The sequence below is a fragment of the Melanerpes formicivorus genome, unplaced genomic scaffold (genome assembly GCF_026170545.1).
Source record: "Melanerpes formicivorus ecotype bairdi unplaced genomic scaffold, bMelFor1.0.p_v2 SCAF_165, whole genome shotgun sequence".
Taxonomy (NCBI): Eukaryota; Metazoa; Chordata; class Aves; order Piciformes; family Picidae; genus Melanerpes; species Melanerpes formicivorus.
Genome location: NW_027142517.1, coordinates 678590 through 691878, shown reverse-complemented (window position 1 = coordinate 691878; position 13289 = coordinate 678590). Strand labels below are relative to the sequence as shown.

Sequence of the window (13289 nt, the reverse complement as noted above, 5' to 3'; positions counted from 1 at the left end):
AATGGGTCTTTGTTCTCTAGGGCAGGGCTTGCATTTATATTTGCTGTGTTAGCCACGGTCCTGATTTAATTGCACATCTTAATGACTTTTGGTGTTTCCCTTAAAGACTCCAAAGCTGGAATCAAGAGAGTCCACAAGGCCCTTTGCGTTCATTCAGAGCAAAAGGTAAACCTTTACTTTTGCAACAAAGAGGAAGCAAAATCTCCCCCAAAGGCTGCAAAACCCAGAGGAAAATAAAAGGAAATTGACATTTGTTGTTTTTAAGAAGTCTCAAGATCTTTAAACCACTTTCAGTATTCTGGAAGGCATGATGCTTTGATGTTAAAAACTGACAATGCTGCCTTTATATTGAGTGTGCCGTTGTGCTGAGTATGTTGAGATTAATTTGAACTCTGTTCTTTTAGGCCTTGCTTTAAAACATTCTGCTAATCCCTCAGGAGTATTTTTTCCTCACTGGCAAATATGATACTGGTGGAGTTCCTCACGCCTACTCCCATCATCTTCATGTGCTTACAGTGAGCCAGATTTCTGACTTGTCTTAGGAATGGATTATTTCTATCTTGCTTTCTTCCCTTGACCCTCACAAACAAGGTCTTCCCTGATTTATGCCATAATTCCATAGCAAGTCTCCTCTGTTGATCCCACTGGCTTGTTTGAAACTTAAGCTTTGATTGAAAGAATATGTAGCTCCAGCTGTGGGTGGATGGAATGAAAACATTTGGATTGACCTGAGACACTGCTGTCACATGAGGTCTTCAGCTGGTACACAGAAAGAAGGTGAGGGCACTTGGTGAAAACTGACATTTCTGGAGTTCAGTGACCACTACCTGTGTATTAGTATCATTAACCAGAAGCCCAAAGAACATGGAGCTTGCTCATGGACTGGGACCTTCTGTGTGACCAGCCGTGAAAGACTGGTACTGGCGACTTGCAGGTCACAGCTGAAATTTAGTGACCTAACAATGAGTGAGTCTAATGGTGATCAAGAGCATGGAAAGTGAGGGCTGAGGAATGAATGGGAAGGACCCCGTGCTCCTGTTATACCTGGCACTGGGGTGACAGCTACTCATACTCATAAGACTTACCTTGGAGAACCAACATACACATGTCACAGAGACTTGTGAGAATTATTCAATCATTCTGTGATTCTCTGGTGAAAGATGGGAAAGAGCAGCACTGCTTATCATAAACACCATAAAGAGGTGAAGAGGGAGTTTTGGCAGTCAGTCTGAAAGTATTTGGGAGAGGACACATTTGTTAGTAGGGATTTCTTCAACCTAGCAAATGGAAAGCAAGAGCCAACACACAAACTATATGGTGTGGAGATTTCTGTTTGTAACAGGAGTGTGCAAGTTTCTTCATGCTTTTCTATTCCTGTCAGATGATTTGTATGCATATCCTAAATCACATCTAACTTCTGTTCATGCTCTGCAGAGGACCTCAAGTGGTGTTATTGCTAGAGGGAGAATGGTGTAAAAGGGCAGTAGGTAAGAAGCATCCCCAGCTCCACCATTCATTTCCCCACTTTTGCCTTGTCCAGGCACAAGCTCTTCAATTCCTTTTCTGATATCATGCCTCAGGCACTCCCCTGGGTCCTTCTACTTGGTGAGCTAAGAGCAAGCTTGGAGTGGGGAGAGATTAGAAGCTGTATTTATTGCAGTTTGTGTCTGAAAACAAATAATATTCTATTAGTCGGATATATTTTAAAGGTCTCTTGTCTCCACCTGCATGGTGATGGCTAACTGAGTTGAGGAGCCACAGCGCCACACAACCCGGCCAGCTCTGTCAGCTCTGTCTATAGATTGACTGTCCAAAGCAGTCCCTCACCAAGGAGATGGGAATCACTTTACCGACTAAGGAACAGCAATGCTGACCTCTCGTGGTCACTCTCCTCGTTTGCAACAAGCGCCATGCGCACATCATGCGAGGCTGTGCTGGGTACCAGTAGGACTGAGGGGGGAGTCACGAAGGGAACTGGCACCTGACCTACACACCGTCTCTTCAGATGCTTCTCATAATGGGGTCATCACCTTCCCGTTGCTACTAGCTCCTTCCCAGTGGCATTGATTGACTGTTAATTTTGGCCCCAGCTGAGGAAGGTTCCTGCATCAGGAACAGTGTGGCCAGCAGGAGCAGGGAGGTCATTCTGCCCCTGTACACTGCACTGGTTAGGCCACACCTTGAGTACTGTGTCCAGTTCTGGGCCCCTCAGTTTAGGAAGGATGTTGACTTGCTGGAACGAGTCCAGAGAAGGGCAACAAAGTTGGTGAGGAGTTTGGAACACAAGCCCTATGAGGAAAGACTGAGGGAGCTGGGGTTGCTTAGCCTGGAGAAGAGGAGACTCAGGGGTGACCTTATCACTCTCTACAACTACCTGAAGGGAGGTTGTAGACAGGCGGATGATGGTCTCTTCTCCCAGGCACCCAGTACCAGAACAAGAGGACACAGTCTCAGGCTGTGCCAGGGGAGGTTTAGGCTGGATGTTAGGAAGAAGTTCTATACAGAGAGAGTGATCTGCAGTTGGAATGGGCTGCCCAAGGAGGTGGTGGAGTCACCATCATTGGAGGTGTTCAGGAGGAGACTTGATGGGGTACTTGGTGCCATGGGTTAGCTGTTTGGGTGGGTTGGATTGGTTGATGGGTTGGACACGATGATCTTGAAGGTCTCTTCCAACCTGGTTTGGTTTATTCTAAATAAAGGTTTATTCTAAATAAAGGTGTCCAGAGTCAGGATGCAATTTGCTGCTACTGCATGGAAAGCAAACTGTCTGACCACATTTGCATAGCTGCTGCTCAGTGATCTGTGGGAAGAAGAGCAAATAAGGAGCCAAGTGCTGCTGGAGCTGCATGTATAATTGCAGTGCAACAGGAAGAATGATAAAGCATTGTCCGGACAGGTAAAAATCCACCATGAGTTGATGTAAAATAGGTTACAGAAACATGTATTGGTCATTTACATAGGGCAGTGCCACCCAAGTTCTTGCAATCATAGCATCATTTCAGTTACAAAAGACCTCCAAGATCATCAAGTCTAACCATCAAGCTAGCACCACCATGGCCACTAAACCATGTCCCAAAGTGCCATGTCTACTGTCTAGTATTTCAGGCCCTCTACACAGCTCTTAGGCGGTGCTGTCACTGAGAATAAAACAACAACAAAAAACCCCAAACAAACAAACAACAAAAAAGGAGGCAACTAATAGCCTCCTACAATTAGAAATCTTCTTCAGACCCTGAAACATGGGCACCTGCAGAGATTAAGAACAGAGCAGTAGCACAGGAGCAATGTTGCTGGAGGTGATAGTCCTGCTGCTGCACCCAGAAGAGCTTGAAAGCTGTGACTCATGGAGCAAACCCTCCAGCACGGCCTCCTACTGCCGTTAGTCCCATCACCAGCGGTGGGGGCAGACCCCAACATACTGTGCTCCCTGCCAAAGTTTCATTGATTTAGGACCTGGTCCAAAGAGGGTAAAGGTGCTCCTCACTTTTTGCAAGCTTTAAAGCCAGCCCTCAAATGGCATAGCCTGGAGTTGAGGCGCCCTTGCTTCTCACTGCAGTCACCTTGAGCTGAGGAGAGCCTGGGCCCTGCTCCTTGCTCCCACATACAGCACCGCCCTGCACTCTGGGCACAAGGGGGTTTAGCTCCCAGCTGAATACTGCTGCATGCAAGAGATGTGAATCACCCTTGGTGAAATGAATTTTTTTCTTCCCTCCCCCTTTTTTTTTTTTGGGGGGGGGGGTGAGGAGGCTCCAAGAGAGGAATCTGGAAACCTCCAGTCCCTTTCCAAAGGCTTTCATTAAAACAGCCCATAAAAACAGTCTCTGGAAACTTTAGGAGGGCCTTTAAGAAGAAAAAAAAAAAATAAAAATGAAAATGAAAATTCAGGTTTATTGAACAAATGGGCAGCGCTGAAAATATTCAGAAAACTAAAATTAATTTGAAAATAATTAAAAAGAAGAGAAGCTCAGTGTGTGCTTCCAAGTTCTGGGCAATATTAAAGTACCACTAAAAAAAATGCAAAGGAAATTTACTGTGAGCAGGTGTTTGAAATAATTGGGGGGGGAGAAAAAGGGTTGACTATTAATTAATGAAGAATTATGAATGTCCCTTGTTGAATTTTTTTTTTTCCTGCAGTCAACATATTTTTAACCACATGAACTTAGCAAACACGTTTTAAAAGCGTGGAGCTGCTTTACAGACACATACAGGGAGTTATTCTATCCCCATTGATTTTATTTTGCCAGTGACATGCATTTAGCAGGAGCTGTTGAGAGGACCAGGGTACTCTGGCAAGGTCTTCCTCATCAACTCTGAAATACAGATGCCAGTATTTTCAGGATAAAAACTCTTATCCAGGGTCAAAGGCACCAAAAACTAAACCACAGTGATGGGCTCCAAGAGGGACAAATGAAGAGCAAATGCTTAAGGCCTGGTCAGGCACAGAAACTCTGGGGTGTCACTCCAAAAGATTTTTGGATACCTACTGAACTCACCAGGGCCATGGGCCAGACATGTGCTGGAGCCCATGTCCAGGCTCAAGATGTGGCTATGGATGTGACTGTGAATGTTCCCAGAAACACTGATCACATTGGGGACCCCATGAGAAGGCATTTTTCAGGAGAAAGGGGAAACAAAGCCTTTGTGTGACGGCTCCAGTATCTGAAGGGGGCCTACAGGAAGGCTGGGGAAGGACTTCTCAGGATCTCAGGTAGTGATAGGACTAGGGGGAATGGAATGAAGCTGGAGGTGGGGAGATTCAGGCTAGATGTGAGGAGGAGGTTCTTCACCATGAGAGTGGTGAGACCCTGGAATGGGTTGTCCAGGGAGGTGGTCGAGGCCCCGTCCCTGGAGGTGTTTAAGAGCAGGCTGGATGAGGCTCTGGCCAGCCTGATCTAGTGTGGGGTGTCCCTGCCCATGGCAGGGGGGTTGGAACTAGATGATCCTTGTGGTCCCTTCCAACCCTGAATGATACTATGATACTATGATACTATGCTATACAGCCCACTGATTTGGAAGGGAAGTCTGTCATCTACGTGTACAGGAAGGACACCAAGAGAAAGGCTTTGCCTGAGCTAAGCAGTGAGGGCACTGGTGAAATGATTTGAGGTCACTGAGCTGTCTTAAGCAGGTGTAGAGTTTCATCAGGAGGATTTCTTCTTGTAAGCATAGTTCTTAGACAGGTAAAGCTCATCTCATCAAATACAAGCTGTCAATACATGGGAACCTTCCTGGGTAAGAAGGCAAAGTTGCTTCTCAATCATAGTGAATGTCAACTGCTGCAGCCAGAGATTAGCCACACAGAATAAGAGCTACTTGCTGAATACAGATGCCAAGAGCACCTCAGGTCCTAGTTGTCTGCAGAGAAAGTTGAGACTTTCTGACAAAGGATGAGTAGAAGCTGCAAGCCTGAGGGAAATTTCAACTTGGGTATCAGTGTCATGGTTTCAACTGGGAGGGACCAGTCAGGACAGCTGGCTGAAATTAGCTGATGGTTATTCAGTACCACGCTGACATCATGCCTGATGTGTAAGGAAAGGGATGGCTGGAGCAAAGGCTCATGGGGCTTATAGCCTAAACCATAACATGAGACACTTCCTGATTCCAGGCATTTCTTTGGCTTCCAGGCCTGGGGTGTTAGGCTCTTCCACTTTACTGGCTTGCTTCTGCTTTTTTGCTGTGCTTCCTGCAAAATACACAGTATACAGTATTGTATATTGCATTATTTCATTGAGCTCTACTTATTTCAATCCACAGGGCCCCTAGGTGGGTTTTTTTTTCCCCTGTTCCCCAATGTGAGCAACTGTGCTGGAGCTCAGCCAACTCAGCTGAGTCAAAACCACAACAACTGGCTTCAATGAATATTACTCTTCTTTTATCTTTACATACCTAGAAACAACAGTCAGGGAAAAGGCCATGTTTCTCTCTTTTACTTACTAGTATAACGACAGGGACATTAAATACAGCAAACAAAACCCCTGGAATAAACAAAATCAGCATTTATTCCTCAGTCATCTTTTTACAAGGCTGCTTCACTTTTTTCACAGAAGAACACATACCAGAGATAATCTACAAATCCAGATATGCAAGCCAAAGTGATACAATACAGAAAATCCACATGCTTCATAATCTAGTTCTCATGGGCCTGTCATCAAAATTTAAGAGAAGTTGCTGCAGGGTACACAAACACTAGTTCTGCTGTACCGAGCTGTGACCACTAACTCTACAGACATAGCTAAACAACGTATTTACAAAGTGTTATCTCTACCAGACTTCAGCTAAGATGTGAAATAGGTAGTTAGTTGTTCAGCTACCAAGCCTTCATGGAAGGTGAAACATTCTAATGTCCCTAAACTGATTCATGCAGTGTTTAGTTTCACTCACACGACACACAAGGACAACCGTCAGCAATGATAAAAGTAGTATGTGAAGATGCGGCATCCCCCTGGAAGGAGTTTGGAGCATTGGTGCTCATTCATTCCTCAGTGCTGTGGGTTTGACACTAAAGCAAAACCTTGATCATTATCACACGTTAAAAGTCCACAAGCTAAGATGTGCTTTGCTCACTGGTGGGGCCAGGAAAGAGAATGAGGTGCTTTCAGGTCCCCATCAGCAGAAAAGAGCTGACAAACATGTTTTGCCACAACTCCTGCTGGCGAAGGCCACTTTGCTGAAAGAGGCTGTCAGTGATTTGTAATGCCAACATTAAAGTGAGGATGGTAAAACTCCTTGACTCACTGCAACAATTCAACCACTGCAGAAAAACTGTTTCTCGATTGAGATTCCTCAACTGTTAACATTAAGGTTCTTTTTATTTTAACTGGTCAGGACTGGTGCAAAGTAGGGTGCTCGGTTTGGTTTGGTTTGGTTTTTTTGCAGGCAGTGGGGAGGGTTGAACTGGAGTTTTGTGCTACTCATAAGGTGGACTGAGCACTTCCTTTATTTAATTCTGTGGAGCTGCACTGTTATTCCTGGCTGGAATCAAGGTAAAGCATAATTTAGCTTTAACTTTATTCAGCTTCTGACAATAGAAGGAATATGAAAAAGAAACAAAGAAGTAGCTTCTGTTGCAGTCTCCAGAGTGGATAATATGAGACTGCCAACTAATGGAGTGGGTCCAGAGGAGGGCCATGGAAATGACCAGAGAGCTGGAGCACCTCTCCTGTGAAGACAGGCTGAAAGAATGGGGACTGTTTGGCCTGGAGAACAGAAGGCTCCAAAGAGACCTTATAACTACATTTCAGTGTCTAATGGGGACCTGCAGGAAGGCTGTGGAAGGACTGTTTAGAAGGGCTTGTAGTGACTGGACAAGGGCAATGGTTTTAAACTGGAGCAAGGCAGATTTAGATTGGACATAAGGAGGAAGTTCTTTACAGCAAGGGTGGTAAAATACTGGAACAGGTTGTCCAGGGATGTGGTTGAGGCCCTGTCCCTGGAGACATTCACGATCAGACTTGATGTGGCCCTGGACAGCCTAATCTAGTTGAAGGCATCCCTGCTCACTGCAGGGGGGTTGGACAAGATGACCTTTGACAGTCCCTTCCAACCTTATGCAATCTGTGAATCTGTGACTCTTTAATGCTGTGAGGGCTCTCAAGGCAGAGACTGGCTGCAGGTGTTCACAGACATGGGCAGGTAAGAGTATGGACATCTGGACATCTTTCTGTGGGTTTTTACCCATTTCATAAACCTCCATGATTTCAACATGCAAAAAGAGTTGGAAAGTCTCTAGTGTCTCATCTTGAACTAAATTTGCTTCTAATTCTGATGCTCATGTTAGAATTCTCTAGTGTACCTTGGGCAAAACTCTTTGAGATTTTCTCCCGCTAAATTTCTCCACTGCACCTAGAGAAATAGGAATAACAATCTCCTATAAGCACAAGGTGATAGCTGGTTTTGGTGCCTGACAAGTTGTGCTGTTCTGAGCACAGTTCCATCTGGGACCCTGGGAAAATCTGGCAGCTACAGAGCACTTTCAACTTCCAGAGACTTGCTTCAGATTGTCCCTGCAGAACAACCCACTTCTGATTGTCTGTAGGTATACAGCTAAATGGGGTAACAACAGCTAGTACAGTACCCTCCAAACCCAGGCCTGCTCTCAAGCACAGAATCCCAGAGTGATAGGGGTTGGAAGAGACCTCTGGATATCATCTTCTCCAATCTCCCTGCCAGAGCAGGTTAGCCTACAGCAGGTTGCACAGGATGGTGTCCAGGAGGGTTTTGAATTACTCCAGAGATGGAGACTCTGCGACCAATCCGGGCAGCCTGTTCCAGTGCTTCAGCACCCTCAAAGCAAAGTTCCTCCTCAAGTTTAGATGGAACTTCCTACGTTCAAGTTTGTGCCCATTACCTCTTGTCCTGTCATGGGGCACCACTGAAAAAAAGACTGACCCCCATGCTCCTGACACACACCTTTTAATTATTGATAAGCATTGATAAGATACTCTCTCAGACTTCTCTTCTCTAGGCTAAAATGCCCCAAGTCCCTCAGCCTTTCTTCAGAAGAGAGATGTTCTATTCCCCTGGACAAACAGTAATTCACATTTCCAAACACAGTCACTTAAATAAATAGACCACAAAAATTACAACAAGCAAACTCACACAGATGCAGTTCACTTACTAGAACCTAGTCTGCTTGCTATTACTACCTAGGAGAAAATAATCATGTCCCAAAACAATAATTTAACACAGTAGCCTCAGGCTGTTAGTCATTACAGAAAATATTTAAGGAGAATGGAACCAAACCCAGACTTGCACACACACACACAAAACAGCATGTTGCTGAAAGCAGAGTGAGACTGAATCAGAAAGCCACCAGAAAGCAGCCGTGTCAAGCTGTTATTTAACATAAATTAAAACAGTCAGAAAAGACAGAACCAAACCTCTCTGGAAATATTTTTCTCAGGCACATTGCTATACATGTCATAAATACACAGCAGTATAATTTTTTGCCCTTCATAATGATCTTGGTAATGATTCAGTGCTGCAGAGCTAGAATCTATGGGGCAGTAACAGGAAGTATGCTTTTGGATTTTTCCTTCCTCTACGAGACACGTGTAGGTTCACTCCTGTTATTAACCCTGGGCACCAAATTGCACCTCCAGTCACTGCAGAGACTCACACAGCCAAACATTTTCCAGCTGTCCCCCACCACAACTTCAACCCCCACCACAGGGGTTGTTCCAAGGATGAAATATTGGAGCCAGTTTACAGATAAAACTCAGAAGTGTGACCATCGTTATCTGTGTGGGTAAGAACAAAAGCTAAATTCCTTGAGTATACTAGCATGCTGTCCTGTTGCACAAGCAAGGGACTAGTGTGGGAGCAGGTGTTGATCTGTTGGAGGCTAGGAGGGCTCTGGCTGGGCAAATGGGCAGAGTCCAACAGCATGAGATTTAACACATCTACGTGCCAGGTTCTACACATTGGCCACAACAACCCCATGCAGTGCTACAGGCTGGGGTCAGAGTGGCTGGAGAGGGGCCAGGCAGAAAGGGACCTGGGGGTACTGGTCGATAGTAGGCTGAACATGAGCCAGCAGTGTGCCCAGGCAGCAAGAAGGCCAATGGCATCCTGGCCTGTATCAGGGAGAGTGTGGCTAGCAGGAACAGGCAAGTCATTGTGCCCCTGTACTCAGGACTGGTTAGGCCACACCTTGAGTCCTGTGTCCATTTCTGGGCCACTCAATTTAAGAAAGATGTTGAGTTGCTGGAATGTGTCCAGAGAAGGGCAACAAAGCTGGGGAGGGGTTTGGAGCACAAGCCCTATGAGGAGCAGCTGACGGAGCTGGATTTTTTAGCCTGGAGAAGAGGAGGCTCAGGGGAGAGTTCATTGCTCTCTACAACTACCTGAAGGGAGGTTGTAGCCAGGTGGGGGTTGGTCTCTTCTCCCAGGCAACCAGCATCAGAACAAGAGGACACAGTCTCGAGCTGTGCCATGGAAGGTTTAGGCTGGATGTTAGGAAGAAATTCTTCACAGAAATAGTGATTTGCCATTGGAATGGGCTGCCCAGGGAGGTGGTAGAGTCACTCTTGCTGGAAGTGTTGAAAATAAGTCTGGGTGAGGCACTTAGTGCCATGGTCTAGTTGATTAGATGGCGTTGGGTGATAGGTTGGACTTGATGATCTCGAAGGTCTTTTCCAACCTGGTTAATTCTGTGTAATTGTGTGAGCCCTCCTCAAGTTATGCCTTCTGAAAGGTCCTGGCCTCCCAAAGAGGAATGGAATATACCCAGCTCTTCCACTGTCCCTAGTAATCCAAGAGTGTGTATTTTTCATGGCATGCTGTATGGGTGAGCTCTGGGTATGTGCAGCAGAAGCCATATACTCCCACATCTCCTGTAGACTCTGCAGCTGACTCAGTACAACACACTAACACAGGGCTCATCTATATGTCTCTAAGCTCTTAATTGCTACTCAGATGTATATATCCACAAATGACAAATCTCCTTAATTCAGCTGAGCAACAAAGCAGATAAGACTCTAGTCACACTGATATTTTAGTTAACAGGATTCAAACCAACATGCAATTTATTCATACCCATGTAAAACCTACCACAGGAGAAACAAAACCCACAACCCGACCCTACAATACTGGCACTAAAGATCATAATGAGACCCTGTCATTCCAAGTGGTCTGCTGATTTCAGTCTGAGCATTTGTTTACTGTACAAAAAGATGCACTGTCTTGAAGGCAGTCAGAACAAGAGTGGGAACTCCAGCTGGAGTTTATTTTGCACAGGCAATCATAAATAGTGGCCAAACATAAGCAGCTCATTTTCTATTTAAAAGCCACATGCTCATTGTCTTGCTTTGAGGCTGCTTAGTCTTTTCCCAAGAAACCTGCATTTCTGCTAGTCAAAGTTTACATTGGTTAAGACTACATATAAGAATTTGAAGGGAGCAGTGCTCCATGTGGTATCACAGTTACATGGTGAGTCACCAAGTGAGAGTAGCAATGGGTCTTGTGTATTTGCAACAGCTAATACAACAAATCAGCATTTCTTAGATTTCCCCAGGTGTAAGAAGCCCTGTTCATTCACAGGAGCAGTCTTAAGAGATCTACTAAAACATCTTTAAAACATTGGATCAAACTGGCCGTGGAGAATGTCGTGGCCATGGTGTCCCATTAATGGGATCCTTCTGTTTCAAGACGAATGCTAACCAAGACAGGACAAAGGTATGAAAAACATTTCCTTGGGAGGTGATGATGACTAATACTGTTTTAATTTTATGTTGATCCCCTTAAAACAAAACAAAACAAAACAAAACAAAACCCTCATAATTTAAATATAAATACATATGAAAGGTATAGATAAATATATAGAGATGGCTATGTTAATATGTAGTTTGATCAGAACTGAGTTAAATCAAAGAAAATGTAAAGGTATCACAATATGTCAGCATCACTGAATCAAATACTCACTATACTTCATATTCTCGATGTCCTGAAACCAAGCAGTCAGAAAGCCATATGCTACAGCAGGAATAACTCTCTCATTTTAAAGTCACAGCCTAGGCAACTAAGACTCAGGTTCACTTAATGATGAGCCACACTCAGACAACTTCAGGTAAAGCATTCAGCTATTCTGAGTCCTAGCTTTTTATCTAGTTAAGAATAAGAAAAGCTTGGGAGCAAGATAAGGAAAGAAAACTTTACAAAAACAGAGGATTTACATTTGGGCCTGTAGCCAGAGGTTATAATGAACAGGGATCTGAGTCTCCCTTTGCCAGTGCTCTTAATCAGTCCTATTAGCATTAAACCAATTAGCTGGGATAAAGTTGCCTTCTGTTAAAATCACTGAGTTTTCCTTGCACATCGGAGAGCAGAGCCTGCATGAGCGCAAGTGAATACTGCCTTGTTCTCTCTCCTGTTTAATTAATCCAGGTGTATTTAAAGGTGAACAGTAATTCATTGGGCTCAAAAAAATATCCTACAATGCATCGTATCACAGTTGCAGCAAATCCACCTATGCGCAAGGAAAGCCTCATTTCTCACTTCACTGGTGTTCCATTAACATGGCTTTAACTTGGGTTGAGCTAATCCTTAGCTCATTTGAGTGTGACAAGAAAAACAAACTTCAAATCTTCCACATGAGGCAGCTTTAAATTGACTGGAATTTTTTTTTTGGTTGGTTTTTGGGGTTTTTTTTTTAACATTATTTGACTCCAGTGTCAAATCAACCTTGGCTACAGATGTAACACAGTGACAGACTGCCCTCTGCACTGAGATGAGAAACAGTCAATTTAACCTGCTAATTTGAACCTGAAGGAGCCTTTGATACGTAAATGAGAATGTAAGACAAATTAGTTCATTATGAATCCAAGCTAATGTCGCACTCCCAGACATGGAGAACATGATGTTCTAGAAGAAACACCTTCCTGCAATCTGGAGAAATACTTTCCTTCTTTCAACAGCTGAATAGAAAAGAAGCAGCTCAGCAATGCTGGGACTTGTCCTGCAGCTAAAGTGCTGTTGGTCCATTCAGTAGAAGTCTCGGTCACGGCAGGAGGGTAAAGCACCAGGACTGCTATATTTTCCAATCTCTTAGCAGCAGTAACCACACAGCAGCTTTTCTGCAAAATAAACAAACCAAGAATCCAGTTAATTCAGCAGTATACCATTTTTGTATTTGGTTAGGCGTTCTAGGACAACCACATGGTGGTTTCTTTGTGCATAAGGAAAAACTAGCCGAGCTGAAGCGTCTTGCTTACAAAGGGTTCTTGCAGTCACCTTATTTGTGACATGGTTTATACAACATTAAAAAGACAAGGCTTCTTTGTTAAGTCCAGAAATGGTCCTGGAAGTCTCTCTTGAAATGCAGCTACTCTGCTTTTTTGCCTCTCTTTTCATACAGGTCACAGCATGAAAAGGCATGCTACAAACCTATCTATTTATTTGCGTTACCACTGCAAGCATTTATAATTGCAGGTCTAAATTAACTGGCACTCCAGTGTATTATTTTGGGTTAAATGTGGCAACCATACCACTTGCCTGATAAAAATAGCTGAAGAGATTCTTTAAAAACAAAGCACTGCTATGACTTTAGATCCACTCATTAAGTAAACTCAAATAAACTGCAAAAAGAAAAACACACAGAGGGGAAATAACACAGCAAAAGCCAAACCCAGGCTTTCCTGCAAGTTAGATCATGGGTAGGTTACTATAAAAAGTTTATTTAAACATAATTTCGACTGCTGTTGGACAATCAATTTATCTCAAAGTTGAGTTTGGTTGTAATAGAAAAATGCTCTAATACAGTGTTTCCTGCATTAGAGGGGGAGAATTTTCAC

The 13289-nt window shown here is 44.1% G+C and overlaps 1 protein-coding gene across 3 annotated transcripts in view; it reads right to left on the bottom strand.

Annotated features, from left to right (window-relative positions):
• Positions 1 to 5981: 5981 nt before the first annotated feature.
• The window catches only part of MYLK4 (myosin light chain kinase family member 4), an 88644-nt gene continuing 81336 nt past the window's right edge, over positions 5982 to 13289 (bottom strand). For all 3 annotated transcript variants that reach the window (XM_068169146.1, XM_068169147.1, XM_068169144.1), the window contains one exon: positions 5982 to 12572. The gene's annotated coding sequence lies outside the window, so the exon portion shown is untranslated. The remainder of the gene's footprint in view (positions 12573 to 13289) is intronic.